Source organism: Bidens hawaiensis, unplaced genomic scaffold (genome assembly GCF_021521415.1).
Source record: "Bidens hawaiensis isolate Kalapana, Puna unplaced genomic scaffold, B.hawaiensis_p1.1 tig00023656_1, whole genome shotgun sequence".
Lineage (NCBI taxonomy): Eukaryota > Viridiplantae > Streptophyta > Magnoliopsida > Asterales > Asteraceae > Bidens > Bidens hawaiensis.
This window is the reverse complement of record NW_027493716.1, coordinates 353816-371140: the sequence shown is the minus strand read 5'-3', so window position 1 is coordinate 371140 and position 17325 is coordinate 353816.

Genomic DNA, 17325 nt, shown 5'->3' with positions numbered 1-17325 from the left:
ATGTGATTAACTAGAACTCACTCAGCGTAGCTGACTTTTAGTATGCACGCAGGTGAGTAGAATGAGACTGCTGGCTTGAGCGGGGACATATGACAGAAGAATACGAGACTGGCATCTGATGAAACAAGTTATTTTATGTTTAATGTTTTAATGTTGAAAGACAAGAATGCTTTAAGACAAGTTATGAATTTTTATGTAATGTTTATGAAAGTTTTATATTCCGCGCAAAGTTTTAATTAACTATGATATTTAGAACTGTGTTTATGAGTAAATCCAACATCCAAATGTGAGGCACCGGTAACGGGGCCTTACAATTTCTAATCTCCATATTAGCAATATTTTATTATAAAACCATTTTATAAAGTTTTGCCAACATAAAGAAGTATTTTGAAGGAATAAAATATGTGTTTGCAAATATCAAGTGGTTTGTTGCTTATACGAGAAGTGACATGCTATGAATCATTATAGTCAAGTAAACTATAGATGGGAAAAACAACTTTGTGTTGTTATGAACAGAACTAATTGTCCAAATATTACTACTTACGAGAAGAATATTTTCAACAACGTGTTGTTGTGTTTGGAGTATTTTGGTTGTCCAAGACTATAGTTTCGGCATGAAACGAGGGTAATGATGATATGACTTATGAAGCTCTATTGAGAGAGTACCTCAAGGAAAACCAGAGACAATATCATTGCAATGATCTTGGTCGAACGATGAAAGTTTAGAATATAATTTACACTTTGAGAATTTATGTCAAGATGTCGTTGATTTATCCATTTGAATTGTTGTTAAAAAGTGTTTTACATGTTATGTTGTAATTTCGATTGTATTATTTTATTCAATATCTTCAGATAAAACATGAAATTTTACAATGAAATAAACTAATGTGTATTACGACGTACATAATTATTTTGTAGATTTCATTTAATGGATAGTGCAAGAAGAGAGTTGCACAATAAACAACTTGAGAGTTGTTACATTGACTATAAGTGGGCAAGAAAAGATTTGCAGAAGAAACAACATAGGAGTTGTTCTGTTGACTATAAGTATGTGATAAGACATCAAATGTCTAACTACGCTAAAAGCAAATGTGGTGAGTGTATTAAGATGAAATACACAAGAACGAGCATCAAATGTTGAGAGTATCAACATGAAAATGCACGTGTATTTTCCATTATAAACATATGAAAGGAATATATGTTGTTATTTTAAATTATTTTAATAAATCTGTGATATTTATTATAAGAGAATTACAATAATGATGAACTTGTAGGTGCTTATACAACCAATAATACTGTTTGAGCTATATGGAAGATTTGTTCCCCACTTTAGGCATAGGTAAATGGCATTTGGTTGGATATCAATCTAATTGATTCCATTTCAACCATGGTAGTGATTGTAGACAAGTACCATTTATTATCTTATGTGATAAATGTGTTCATCAAAGTGACTTGGATTATAGACTTATGTTTTACTCTTTATGAGTTAATGGTTAAAGCCTCGTCTGAATCGGAAAATTCTAAACCTAAAGAACCTATAAGCTCAACTAGATCCCATCTCAACCGATGGTGAATATCTTCATCCCACAAGTCTAATTGCACATCATCGGGAACGGGAACTTGAGTAGGAGGATCCGGTACCCAATCTGGATAAATTGCATTTTCATCTTCTTTTATTAACATATTGTGTAATATGATGCATGCATACATGTAGCTAGAGATCATGGGTTTTTTCATTGCACGAACCGGTCGACTAAGTATGTACCATCTACCCTTTAAAACACCGAAAGCTCTCTCGACATCTTTTCTTGCCGATTCTTGCAACTTCTTGAACGCTTTTTCATTTTCCTCAACAGAAAACGAAAAGGCTTTCACAAAAACAAACCATTGCGGGTAGATACCATCGACAATATAGTAGCCACGTCTGTAATATCTCCCGTTGACAAAATACGGACAGAAAGATGCGGGTACCATTTGTTACGCTCTGAACAACGGTGATGTGTACAGAACAGTGATGTCGTTGTTTGAGCCAGGAACACCAAAATAAGAATGCCAAAACCATAAATCATTTGACGCAACCGCTTCAAGTGAGATGGTCGGTCGTTTGATATCACCCCTAACATACACCCCTCGCAACTCCCGCGGACAATTCCTCCATTCGATATGTGTACAATCGATGCTACCAAGCATTCCTGGAAAATGTCATCTAGTCACGTGCGCGGCGTAAAGACGTGTGATGTCGTGTCTTGTTGGTTTTTGTAGAAACTCTTTGCCATACAATTTAATAATCGCATTACAAAAGATTGTAGACATTCACGTGAAGTTTTCTCAGACATTGGTAAGTATTCATCGAATTGGTCGGGTGGGTTACCTGTGGCTAATTGACGAATAGCGGATGTGCATTTTTGAAGCGCCGAAAAACTTCGTTTGCCCCTCTCGTCATAAGATTCTTGAAACTATTCTTCGTTTGCTTCGACGTCGGCTACAATCTTTAAAAATAAAGATTTCGGAAAACGAAAGCGTTCCCAAAACGTCCCGTCATTGTATTTCGGCTCCTCCACAAAATAGTCGTTCATTAGCACTTCGTGGGCATGTATATGATCACGCTCCACCATTTTTTTCTTTAGACGGCTCGGGCCTTCAAGGTTCGTTATATTACAACGGGAACCATTCGAGAATGTCATCGTCCGAAGACGAAGAACTATCGGTGTCTAAGGGAACCAAGTCTTTCGAAAATTCCATAATTTTTTTTTTGTGAATGAAGAGGAAGATTGAGAGTGTTTTGAGTTGGATTTTATTGTGAGTTGGATTTGGTTATGTTTTGGTTTTGGTTTTATATTGGTTAATTTTTTTTTTAAGTATACCCCCCCCCCCAACGGCTCCCTCCCCTAACGTTCATATTTTCCTCGAAAACTCCCCCCTCACTTACGTGATAGCCATCACGCACACTCCCCCCCATCACGCGTAATGGGGGACCGGCATCACACGTGATGGGTTCTTCACCACGCACCAGCCCGCCTCCCCTTAGTCTTTTGTTGAGGTCATGCATTTAGGACCTGCTCCACTAGTATCGAGCTTTGTAATAGGACACACCAAAAAGCCCCTTGGATGTGTGGGTGGGGGGAAGGGGGGGGGGGGCTACTCGTATGCACGGGGTTACATTTATCAAAGTTTGTGTCAAAGAAAGGTACATTTTTAATCAAAATCCAAATAATGATACTCACGACTTTTTGCTAGTGTGTTCTGCATATTGATCAATCTAGATTCAAGTTTCCGCCACAACCACTACAACTGCAACCTACACAGCTATTGACATCATTTTCTTCACCACCACCATCCCCACCACAATATTTTCATTAGTCGAATTTGTTTGATATTTTTGAACAATAGTTGTTTATCGTTAAAAATATATGACTATAAAAGTTATTAAATCTTGGATTTTCAATCACAGGTTTATTCATTATTACTTTTATCATGTTTAATAAGCTTTTAATATTAAAACTTAAACATCATCATTACATATGTTCATACAATCTTATTAAGAAATTAGTCTATTTCATACGAAACATTCTTAATGCATTTGACATTTTTTTATTTAATGGACGTATGATAGAGTTGGTTAGGTTTATTCATTTATAGAATCTGCAACTCTTGCATTATAAGATATCTTTACCAATTAAAGTATCTTGCCGACCACTTGATGTCGACCCTATTATTTTTGCGCAACTTTGACTTTTCTTCTATTGTTGACCACATAACATAAAGGAGATTTAAATTATATCATTGATGACACATACAATTATATTAAGAGAATATAATATCAAGTAATATTTTCTTAAAACAAAAGAGTTGCTTCACATACGTAGCAGCGGGAGATGATAACATTAATAAATTCTCGATCCCTATGATCATCCACATCCACAGAACATCTAGATTTTGACCTTCAAATAGAAAAATCATAACTACGTTTTGACTTTTCATTATAAAATTCATTTATTCCATGACAATTTTTTACATTAAAAGTATTATTGACCATGACCTACTATAATTAGTTAAATTATTTGCTGGCATAAGCTTGAGAAATTTAACATATATTTTTCACGGATGTTATGCAAACTAACGGGCTACTAGTTAATTCATCGCATTGTGATACACTCGTCTATTGATTGGGGAAAAACCTTCACCTAAGAACAGTGACGGATTCAGAAAATTTTCTTACAGGGTCAGAATTTTTTTTGCTTGGTAATCAGTTAACTATCGGTATTAAAAAAATTGGCTCGGTTCGGCCGATTGACTAAATCAGTATTCAATTTTTATTTCAACCCAGTTCAATTAATTCGATCGAGATATAAAATAAGATAATCAAACAAAATATAACAAAAAAGTACGTGAAATATAAGATAAGCATAGTTTTTGTCATGACCATATATCCTTTAGCATAACCTAAAAACTCGTTCTCTTTTCACAGTTCCTTGTTAAAGCCACTAAAAAATCCGAATCTTCACTTTTTCATAGCCTAACATTAATTCTTACTTTTAAATATTATGCATCTTCTTCTTCATTGAATCTACATTAACCTTCGGCATCATCATGTACAAACACTAGAAATTTTATGGCAACTTTAAATTCAATATTTTCTTTTCATCTTACATTCTCAATAGCTTCACATGGGGTCAGTGTCAAAATTTTACAAGTGTCGATCGAGATTTTAACCTATATATAGTATTAAAAATTTCTTTTTCACAGCCGACCCCCCACCCATATGAGTAGGTCCGCCAACGCCTAAGACTAACGTTCATGAGCAATCGCCCAAAAACATGACAGTGCGATGAGATAAAACTCGTTCAGTTCAAGAATTCAACTAGTGAAATCCACCTACTCGCCTAATCCCTACTCGCCTAGTCTCACATCATCACTCTGATGCCTTTAAAACTAATTAATGTGGACAGGAATCAAAAATAAGTCACATGAACCACCATGTCTATTCTTTACCACCCCATCACTAACTTATTGACCCATATAATATAGTCTATGTACGTGGAGAGCTTATTTTCTTTAAACAACCAACCAAATTACTTTTATTAATAATTCTAGCAAGGAAAATATATCTTAAAGAAAGATTAAAATAAAAATTCAAAACACTTACTGAAACAAGGAATTATAATCGAAAACTACACCATTTTTTCCACGACAACTGATCCTTTTAGCTCTATTCTTTATCCACAGATAACCAATCCCTTTAATTTCTTCACGCACGTCGGTCACGTGTATCTGGTTTTTTTTTCAATGACAAAATAACTACTGAACTGTAGAAAATGAAATTAACCTACTTAACATATAAATAACTAAACTTATTACTATTATATTATATTAATTTTTGAACTGAAGTAATTACACTACAAAAATATATAGAGGAATAATAATTATCGTAATTAAAAAATTATCGAGTAATAGTAATTATTCTAATGAAATAACGTTAACATAATTTCTCTTATAATTTATACGTTTCTCATGTTAAGAGTCTTTTGTATTTTATCCAAATACTACATGTATGTATCAATGTTGGAGTACTCGGAGAGTACTCAGACATGGTAAATTTAAAGAAAATTATTTTTTTTGATATTATATATACATTAAATATTATAAGTTTACTAATATTTATAATAAAACAGGTTAATATGAATATAAATAATATAAATACATTTTTAAACACTAAATTATTATAAAAGTGCTAATCATTAATTAAAAAATTATACTTCTTTAATGTTACAGAAACACGAATTATTTTTTATCTGTTTAAGTCAAAGTCGGCCCAAGTTTGACTGGCTAGATCTGATTCTGGTTGAGGTTAACCACCATTGATCGATTTTTATTAACTATGTGGAGTTAAAGAAATTCACATCGACACCATATCTTGTAGCGATTACTTGGGATATATGTATATATCATGCTACCCATGACTTCAATTGTTTCTTAAAGACCATGAATTGTTTATATGTTTAGTAGGTTGTATATGAAGCATTCAAATCATTGCAATATTTAGTAATGAAGGAATAACAAACAACATATTCCACATTCAAGATCCGTCTAAATACACCCACTTTAGACTGAATTTTGTATCCCTCGTTGTACACGAGTGAGTTGTAAGCAACTTATTAAATGGTGTCAAAGTCATAAACCAATTTCCCCTATATTAATTATCATAAGTCAGACTCACCACACTTATTCCTTTTTTGTTTTTGTTTTTATTTTTCTTTTTTTTTTGTCTGAAACAGCAATTTTAACTGATAAGGCCCAGCAATACTAAGTCCAGAACAGCCTACCAAGAAGCATACAAATTGTATTAGATTTTAAATATCAAACTTTGGTATGTTGAACCACCGATTTACAAATTTTATTAACCACAGAATTTAGTGAGCGGCGCCAAATCTTTCTATGGATTGCTTTTTTCACCTCTTTTGCCGTCAAAGTGCCTATGGTACCAGTTCATATTTGGTTACCCGAAGCTCATGTAGAGGCACCTACGGCAGGATCCGTCATCTTGGCGGGAATTCTTTTAAAATTGGGAACCTACGGCTTTTTAAGATTTTCAATACCCATGTTTCCTGAAGCGACACTTTGTTTCACTCCTTTCATTTATACTTTAAGCGCGATTGCTATAATATATACTTCCTTGACCACTTTAAGACAGATCGATCTTAAGAAGATCATTGCTTACTCCTCAGTAGCTCATATGAATCTGGTGACTATTGGTATGTTTAGTCTGAACATACAGGGAATTGGAGGTAGCATTCTACTGATGTTAAGTCATGGACTGGTTTGGTGTAATCAACTGTTTTCTGCAATTACACTTTTAGTAAATAAGGAATTATGTTTCATTTCAACCAGATCAGGTTTGCTTTGCATTTACCATTGTTCTTGTTTTCAAAATTTTAGCAGTTCTTTTTTGTTTTGTTTCGTGCAATGTATCATATATGAGCAACTAAGAGTAGTTTAAGCCTATATAACCCTGGAAGCTTGAAAAGTTGAACCTTTGCAGGAGAGCATGCTTGTGTGGTTGGAGCCTATCGTGCACCAAAGAAATATATAAAACCCGACTCCAAGACCGCATTTATGTTGAACAATAGGGTCTGTGTTTAGTATAGGGTAATTGAATGGAATGAAATGGACAATTAAGACAATGGAACACATCAATACCATCTTTCTGTTGTGTTCAGATAATCTATGAGAATTAAATGAATCATTACGTTGTGTTGTTGGTAGTCAAGAAAAGATGACGTAATAATATTCAAATGATAGAAACATATGTGCCACAAGATAAAGAAATTTACCAAAATAAAATGAAGTGGTAACTATAGTGGTGGCGACGGAGGTGATGGTGGTTGTGGCGATGACACTGGTGGTTGTCAGGTGATAATGGTGGTTACGACGACTATGGTGGTGGTGGTGGTGGTGGCGGCGTTGACAGTGGCGATCAGGTGATGGCGACAGTATTAGTTGTCAGGTGATAATGGTGGTTACGATAGGGGTGTTCTTCGGGTTATTTATTCGGGTTTCGGGTTTGAGCTCAAAACAAATTGACTCAAGAACCGACCTAAATAAGTTCGGTTTGTTCGGGTTTCGGGTTGAACGGGTCGGGTTTCGGGGTCAACTAATTAAAAAAATATCCATCTTTTACAATATCATAAACTAAAGAATAATATTCCGAGTCATTATAAAACCATAATATACAACCATATTCAACAATAACGTATATTATTTTGAAAAACATGAAATTTATTATACAACCATGCATTAGACGGGATGAAGGAGTTCTGTAGCATGTGGATCAACACTTGTGTAGATTGAAAAAACATTCTCAATATATTGGTTTAAATACTATACTATTTACGTTTTTGAATTAAAGATACATTCTTAACATACATTATGGTAATTAACACATTGGGATGTGATAGATCCAATATTAATTGGACTCTTGAGGACAGTCGAATAAGAATACATAAGGTCACTCTATTATTTCACCACTAAACTACCCTATAAAATTACGGATACATACAACGATGTACTATACTTCGGGTTATTCAGGTCCACCCGAATTTGGGTATTTCAACCCAAATACCGACCTGGATATTTTATCTTGGGTTCGAGTTAGGAGTTTAATCGGTTCGGGTGATTCGGGTTGGCTTATTTGGGTCTCGGGTCGCTTCAGATAGAGTTCGTTATTCAGGTATGGTTAAAAAACACACCCCTAGGTTACGACAACCACGACGGTGGTGGTTGTGTAGCAGCATTGACAGTGGAGATCAGATGATGATAATGTTGAGAAAGTATGATGTTAGAGGAAATAAAATATATAGAAAATAAAAACAAGGAAACTAAAGGTATAGATAGAATATTTTTTTATGTATTTTTTAGAGTAAATTAAATTCCTTGTGTACGAGGTGATTTCATTTTATTGATCAAATAAACATTTTATTTTTTTTATTTTTTTCATAATAATCCATTTTCAGTTAAGTTCACTAGCCATTTCTTCGTGTCAAACAATAATGTTGCGATTTCAACAAATTTTATGAGGATGTGACTTTATTTTTTTTAACAAATAAACATTTATTTTTTTATTTTTTTCATAGTAATCCATTTTCAGTTAAGTTCACTAGCCATTTCTTCGTATCAAACAATAATGTTGCGATTTCAACAAATTTTATGAGGATGTGACTTTTTATTAACTATACTAATGTACTTGAATCGTAATTTGATATTTGAAGTTAGCACTTTTATTGTTGATCGATTCAGTTAATTTTCATTCCCACTTTGATAAAGTGGTAAAGTCGTTTTAGTGAAAAATTGACGGTTGAAAGTTCAATCTCATAGTATGCAATAATTGGCTGTTAAAAATAATAAGATAAAAAAATCAGTTCAATGAGTTGGCAGTCATCTAACCAACCGTCTTTCCAATGTGGTGTATTGCTAGGAAGCTTAGGTTTTTTAATGAAGACCCAGGTTCAAATCTTACTTACAATACTTTTGAGGGTACATGACTGCATGAGTGGCTCAATGAAGGAAGAAGATTAAGATCTTTGTGATCTCCGGTTCGATCATGAGGGTGTTCAGGTTTTACCACCAATGGGCCATTTGATGGGTTTTTCCCGTAACTAGAGATAAATTAAAGAAGGTTAAGGGCTCTGCATGACTAGGTTGGGCCGGCTGGCGATGACCTTCTGTCATTGGGTCATCTCATATAGAATACCTAGATAATTCTCTTTTTGTTCGCTATTAATATAAAAGATGAAGAAAATCATCTAACCAACCATCTTGAGTATGTCAACAAATTTTTGTTACAATTTCTAAAAGATTGATGGAATTTAGGCATTTCCTAGAAGATTGTTATTGTAAATGTGATTGGTGAAAAGTTTGTGAACACCCACTCTCTATGCTCTCCCGGGTCTGTTTACATCCTATTCTATTTTCATTTTTATTTTTATTTTTAATCAGAAAACAAGCCAATCCCTAGACTTTGTTTCTCGTAATTCATCTCTTTTTCGGGTTCTTATGAATGAGGGAAAAAATTTACGAAAATATATAATTTAGAAAGTATTTTCTAAAATATGTTATTTTCTATCTTATATTATTTTTTCTCAGTCTTAATCTTATATATTGAATAAAGCTAGGATAGTGCCCGCATTATACACTTGTGAAACATACTTAAAACGTCATACACACACACACACAAGCTTTCATCCTCGTATTACGGGGTTATTTTACGTTATTCGTTTTTAATATTTATATATTTTTTTGGATTTTAATTTTATTTATTTTAATGAAGTTAATAATATACTTATGATTTGATAATGAAAAAGTTTTACAAATAAATGAGACGTTATAACCCGGTTTAAAAGCTATCTGGGTGGTGAGACCCATGACACGCTTATTATTTTTATAATAAAATTGTTTCTTAATTATAAATTATATATTTTTTTATTAAATCGGTTATTAATTTTGAGCATATCCCTATTTTTTAGAATTCTCATATTTTATATTTTGTTAGATTAATTTTTAATTATGAGATGTAACAACTCGTTTAAGGACTATCTGAGTGTGGTGATACCTATACCCGTGAATTCGGATCAAATGCATGAGAACCCTCCATTTACAAATAAAACAATCTAGTGACTCCATATGGGATGTGGAGCGTCCAGAGCGTGACACGTATGATTTTAAAGGTTTCGTTTATATGTATTATAGATATATAAACGTATATATACACACACATATATATATATACTAGTTTAATCCCCACGTGTTACGAGAGTCGCTTTTAGTTTTTTTGTTTACTCCATAAGCCTACTTACATGTAGCAAAACATGTTATTATTATATAAAATGGTTACAATAGAAAATTAATTAAAAATTAAATCCAAATAACGATATCTGCTATAGTATGGGGAATAATCAATACTAATCACACGAAAACTGCAAACTACAGTATAGCAACAATAAGAAAAGAAAAACATTAGATATCATAAAGTGTCATAAAAGTCGAAATTTAGTACATGGTTCGAACATCCATATGTTACGCAAAGCAAAAAAAAATACTAAAATTATTCATTTTTTATTTGGTCCTTATATTTCCTAAACTAATATTAATGTGTCTTTGGTGGTGTCCATTAATCCGTTATCATACATTTATGATTTTGTATTGACAGAATTACAAATTTTGTCCTTTAAAATAAGACGAATTACGGTTCGTGTCCTTTTCTAAGTTTCCTTGCAGGCGGTGTACTTTAAACTTTTTTTTCCTACAAGTTTTGTCCTTTACGCTAACTGGGTTAGAAAAACTTAGTTAAATACCCTCACGTGAGACGCATGTGAGGGCATTTTTGTCATTTCGTATGTACCTGCAAACTTCATCATCCACCACACCAAAATCAAATCAAAACCCCGATTCAATCTCCATCCAATCATCAAACCCATCTCTCAATTCCCCCAAATCCCCAATTTCTAGGGTTTTTCAAATCTAAATCCTCAAATCTCCAATTCATCCTCCAATTCGATCCAATTCCTCAAATTCAATTAGGGTGGAGAGGAGGTGGTTTCCAGCGGTGGTGGCGATGGCCGTGAAATGGTGGTGCCTGAACAAACTCTCCGACCGCGACACCCACTCCGCCACCGAGCTCGAGTCCATCGCCAAAACCCTAACCAACGACCCAGACACCGAGCTCGAGTCCATCGACACCCACTCCGCCACCGGTTCCATCGCCACCACGTCACCGCTCACCTCTCACAAACTTATCGATTCGTCCTTGTGCTGTCACCATGTTAGTTCGTTGGGCGGGGCTATTAGGTCGGTGACGAGATGAGTAGAAGAAGAATGACGATAGAGGTTTAAAGAAGCTGCCACGACTTGGGCTTCTGATTGCCGCCGGAGGTACGGATAGATGTCCAGCTGCAGCCATTGGATTTGGATTTGGAGGAGTGGTACTGCTCCGTCGTCGTGTTTCTATATACAATACATACGATACAAATGCTAAATATAAATAAATAAATAAATGATAAATTGCATTCTTTTTGGAGGCTTCAAATTAAATGAATCCAATCCAGACTTACTCGTAAGCCTCATCTTTGAGGATTTAGATTTGAAAAACCCTAGAAATTGGGGATTTGGGGAAATTGAGAGATGGGTTTGATGATTGGATGGAGATTGAATCTGGGTTTTGATTTGATTTTGGTGTGGTGGATGATGAAGTTTGCAGGTACATACGAAATGACAAAAATGCCCTCACATGCGTCTCACGTGAGGGTATTTAACTGAGTTTTTCTAACCCAGTTAGCGTAAAGGACAAAACTTGTAGGAAAAAAAAGGTTAAAGTACACCGCCTGCAAGGAAACTTAGAAAAGGACACGAACCGTAATTCGTCTTATTTTAAAGGACAAAATTTGTAATTCTGTCTTTTGTATTACATAAAATGTCAGGCTTTTCTTCGTTTAGGCTCGTTTTCGTTTTCTAGTCAACCAACAAACTTTAAACAACTTCCGAACTCGAACGATTGCAAACCGCAACTTTTTAACAACAAATCAGCACAGTTGGTGCAAAAACAGAACGTTTCAGCATGTTTATCAGTTCGGTACATTTCAGCACGTTAAACAGCTTGTTTCAGCGACTTTTAGCATAAAATAGTGTATTTCAACACTTTTAAACATGTTTCAACACTTAAAACTGCTCGTTTCAGCACATTTTCACACTGTTCAGCACGTTTATCAGTAAAAACAGCAATTTCGGCGCGTTTTCAGCTCATTTCAGCAAGAAAACACTTCGTTTATCAGCAGTTCAACACTTAGACAGGGTGTTGCAGCAGTTTTAACAGCAAATCAACAAAGAATCAATAGGTTTTGGCAGGTCTCAACCTGTTTCAGCATTTAAAATTGCTCGTTTCAGCGTGTTTTTGACCAGTTTTCCTGCAATTCAGCACGATTTGGTTCATTTTGGCACGTTTCAACAAATTATCAACAACGAATTGACAAAAAAGATATGAACCGAACTTAGTCTAATGGTCATATTCAATTCTGCACTCTATCATATAAAAACAAATTAAAATACACAAAAATATATCATAACTTTAACATATATTGATTAATTAAACACCAAAATTGCAAAATCATGGGGTACTTTAAATTATGACTTTTTTTAAAACGACGAATTTCATATACTTAAGCTATCGCACTCTCCAAATTTGAAAAGCTCCGATGCCCCACTCTAGCCAGACTATGTTGTCTTAACCGAGCCCACGCTGGCTTCAAAGTTTGGCTTGGGCGTTCCACCAGAAAACCATACCGCCGACTGCCACTTGACAGCCATTGTGCCACCACAAAAGCAGGAATCTTTGGCGTAACACATGGTGGGATGAAAACCCGGGTGGGCTCAGGATTCAAACTGACAACCTTTGTACAAGGCCTAGCTCAAATCCTTTATTGCCAATATCCACCAAATATGACACAAGTGGGATTCGAACTTGAGTCTTCTTTGGGTAACCCAAGCCTCCTACCACTAGACCACAAGTGGGGGATTAAAACAATAATGACTTGAGTCTTGTCATTTTATATTTTAATTTATGAACTTTTAATTTTTTTAATAAATTGATTAAACTAAGTTTTTGAAAGCAGTGATGTTTGAGTAAGAAAAAAAACATGTTTTGGTATGACGACTTCCGCGTCTAATTAACCACAGCAAAAAATTAAGCAAACATCACATTATATTCACTCAAGCATTTCATCAAACACCTAAAGTACATAAAACTTGTCTAGTTTACAATATACAAAACTATTCAAATTAATTACAATAATCAAACATTCATATAAACCCAATCAATAGACTGGACCAATCTTGGCTTACAGCTGAAATATATATGTGGACACAATCCAATTTCATGTTCATAACTAACATAAAAAAGAAATCAAATATCCATATTAATTTAACTAAAATCAGGTTTAGTGAGATTTTTACACCTCATTTCAAATAGGTTATAATAAATAAATCCATAACTTGAATAAGAAAACAGTGGTTATAGTTACAACCTAGGTAATTAACATAATCTAAAAAATGAACCACAATCAAACCTTATCTTTTGTTGTTAGGGTGACGGGTCGATTAGAGAATCCGGATAGGAATAAATCAAATCCACCACAAAAAAATGAACAATAACCAGTGGCAGATAACGATTAGGGTTTGTGTATTAGTGAGATGTGACGATGAAGACGGTGCAGAGATTTTTTCGGTGATGATGGATTGAAATTGATCGCCTTTGTTGAGTTAATTTCTAAAATGCTTGGTTACACGCAGATCTGTTGTTGCCATGGAAGAATAAGAGGAAGACGTTGAATTAGGTTTTAGATGAGCTACAACATTGAAGATGAAGATGAATTATGGATTGGGGAACCTAGAGATAGATAGATATTTATTTTGTTTTTATTTTACATGTAACCCGTTTCGATGATTTTAGTAATCATACCCATGGAAAAAACCCATGACCCGCGAATTTTAAAGGAGGGAATGAATGAGAAGCAAGTAATTTGGCGGCACGAGAGGGGAGAGCGACTTGAGGCATCCAAATGTAAGCAGTTATATATATATATATATGATGAGTATCATTACAAAACTGTTAAATTATTTAAGAACTTGAAGGAATCCTTGAAAACTAATGTTTTTTATATATTTTTTTGTATGTCAATGTTAATTGAGTGTAGTTTTATCATTTTTCTATATCTATATTTACAATTACTATTTTGAAAATTAGTTTTTATACATATCTATGCTTTTTTTTACACCTATGTAAATTTGTTAGTTATAAATTTTACACATATGTAAATTTGTGATTAACATATGTAATCAATACTTTTTATATAAAATATGATAAAACTACTATTAAATAATGTTAATATATAAAAAAAATAAAAAACGGTTTTGTTGTTTAGAGTTCCTAAGAGTTCTTAATTTTTTTAGAGTTCTTAAATGATACCAAACATATATATATATATATGTATATATATATATATATATATAGGATTTATTTCTTTTGAGAACCGCTTTGAGTTTTAAGAACTCAGCGTAACAACTTTTTTTTTGAATTTTTTTACACATGTGTAATACGTAAGTGTAAGTAATGTACAAAAAATTACCGTAATTTTTTATACACCGAATCGACTTTTTACACATGTGTAACTAAAGTGTAAACTTGTGTAATCAACAACAAGCTTTATTCTCTCTCCTGATTCATATTTTAATGAATTTAATCTCAGTCACATATTCTAACTCATTCAATTAAATGTGTGGTCCAAAATTGAGTTTTTAAAGTTCTTACAACTCATCAAGTTTTCAAAATATCCCTCCTTATATATATATATATTAAATTTAGTAAAGTGTAAATGTCACATTTATATAAAAAAGTTACTTTTACATAAATTATGAGACTTTAAATTGTTATTGTAATTAAAATACTAAAACATACAAATACTAACAAAGATAAATAAAAAATTCAAACATCTTTATAACTTATAAGATGAGAAAAAAAACATATATTAATTAAAACATAATCATCTAATTAAATCAACATCCAAAATGTCATGTCTCATACACAATAAGTTATATACAACAAAAATAAACATTATGTAAATTCAATACATTAGAAAAAAAAACATTTATCCAGGAAATTAATTAATAAAAAGAAAAATTCTATATAAATATAATTGAAGAAAACAACCTAGATAGTGATTGCGTTATCCAAAACAATTTGAAACCAGTAAAATGCCCAGATATATGAATACAACACCTCAAATTAGTTTCACCTCAACTTTAAAGATAACCGTAACAAACTCCAAAACACAATGAAAACCATTTCAATAAAGTAGTAATCACTGGGCATGATTACGATCCTTTCACGATTAACTCTTTAAACTTAAACCTTGATGCCTTAATGATGCATGAAGATTTCATTACGCATTGTGATGTTTTGATTCTACTTTGACTTGTGAAAATGATAAAAACAAGGAAACTAAAGGTATAGATAGAATATTTTTTATGCATTTAGAGTAAATTAAAATCCTTGTGTATGAGGTGATTTCATTTATTGATGAAATAAACATTTTATTTTTTTATTTTTTTCATAATAATCCATTTTCAGTTAAGTTCACTAGCCATTCCTTCTTATCAAACAATAATGTTGCGATTTTAACAAATTTTATGAGGTTGTGACTTTTTTATTAACTATATTGATGTACTTAAATCGTAATTTTATATTTGAAGTTAGCATTTTTGTCGTTGACCAGTTCAGCTAGTTTTCATTCCCATTTTGATAGAGTGGCAAAGTGGTTTTGATGAAAAATTGATGGTTAAAAGTTCAATCTCATAGTATACAATAATTGGCTGTTAAAAATAATAAGATAAAAAAATCAGTTCAATGAGTTGGCAGTCATCTAACCAACCGTCTTTCCAATGTGGTGTATTGCTAGGAATTTTGAATTTTTCATTGAAGACTCATGTTCAAATCTTACTTACAATACTTTTGAGGGGACATGACTGCATGAGTGGCTCAATGAAGGAAGATTAAGATCTTTTTGATCACCGTTTCGATCATGAGGATGTTCGTGTTTTACCATCAATGGACCTTTGGGTGGGTTTTTCCCGGAACTAGAGATAACTTGAACGAGGTTAAGGGTTCCGCATGACTGGGTTGGGCCGACTGGCGATGACCTTTTGCCATTGAATCATCTCATACGGAATACCTAGATAATTCTCTTTTTGTTCGCCGTTAATATACAAGATGAAGAAAATCATTTAACACAACCATCTTGAGTATGCCAGCAAGTTTTTGTTATAATTTCTAAAGTTTGATGGAATTTAGGCATTTCCTAGAAGATTCTTATCGTAAATGTGATTGGTGAAAAGTTTGTGAAGACCCACTCTCTATGCTCTTAGGAGTCTATATACATCCTATTCTATTTTTATTATTATTTTTAAGGGAAAATTCTCAAAATAGTCCATTTATAGTTAGTGTTTTCAAATTTATCCCCCATAATTCAAGTTTCCAATTTTATCCCTTTGTTATCTCGTCGCCGACGACATGATAGCGAACACTAACGACATCATAGCGAACACCGACGATGCGTTACTGATGCGTTGTATAACATAGGGTTGACGATGCGTTATGTTGCTAACGTAGGGTAGAAGCGATGCATTATCACTAACGTAGGGTTCCAGCGTCATGTTATATAACCTAACATGTCGTTTCAGCGTTATCACTAACGTAGGGTCTCGGCGTCATGTTATCACTAACGTAGGGTCCCGACGTTATGTTATATAACATGTCGCGGCGACCTATTCCGGCAACTTTTGCCACGTGTCGTTATCCTATTTGTTTCGGTAACGCATCGTCCGTGTTCGCTATCATGTCGTCGGCGAGGAGATATCAAAGGGATAAAATTGGAAACTTGAATTATGAGAGATAAATTTGGAAACACTAACTATAAATGGACTATTTTGAGAATTTTTCCTATTTTTAATTAGAATCAAACCAATCCCTAAACTTTGTTTCTCGTAATTCATCTTTTATCGGGTTTTAATCAATGAGGAGGGAAAATATTTACTAAAATATATGATTTAGAAAGTATTTTCTAAAATAAGTTTTTTTTCTGTCTTAAATTATTTTTTCTCAGTCTTAACCTTATATATTGAATAAAACTAGGATAGTGCCCGTATGACACACTTGTGAAACAAACTTAAAACGTCATACACACACACAGACTAGCTTATATCCCCGTATTACGAGGGTTATTTTAC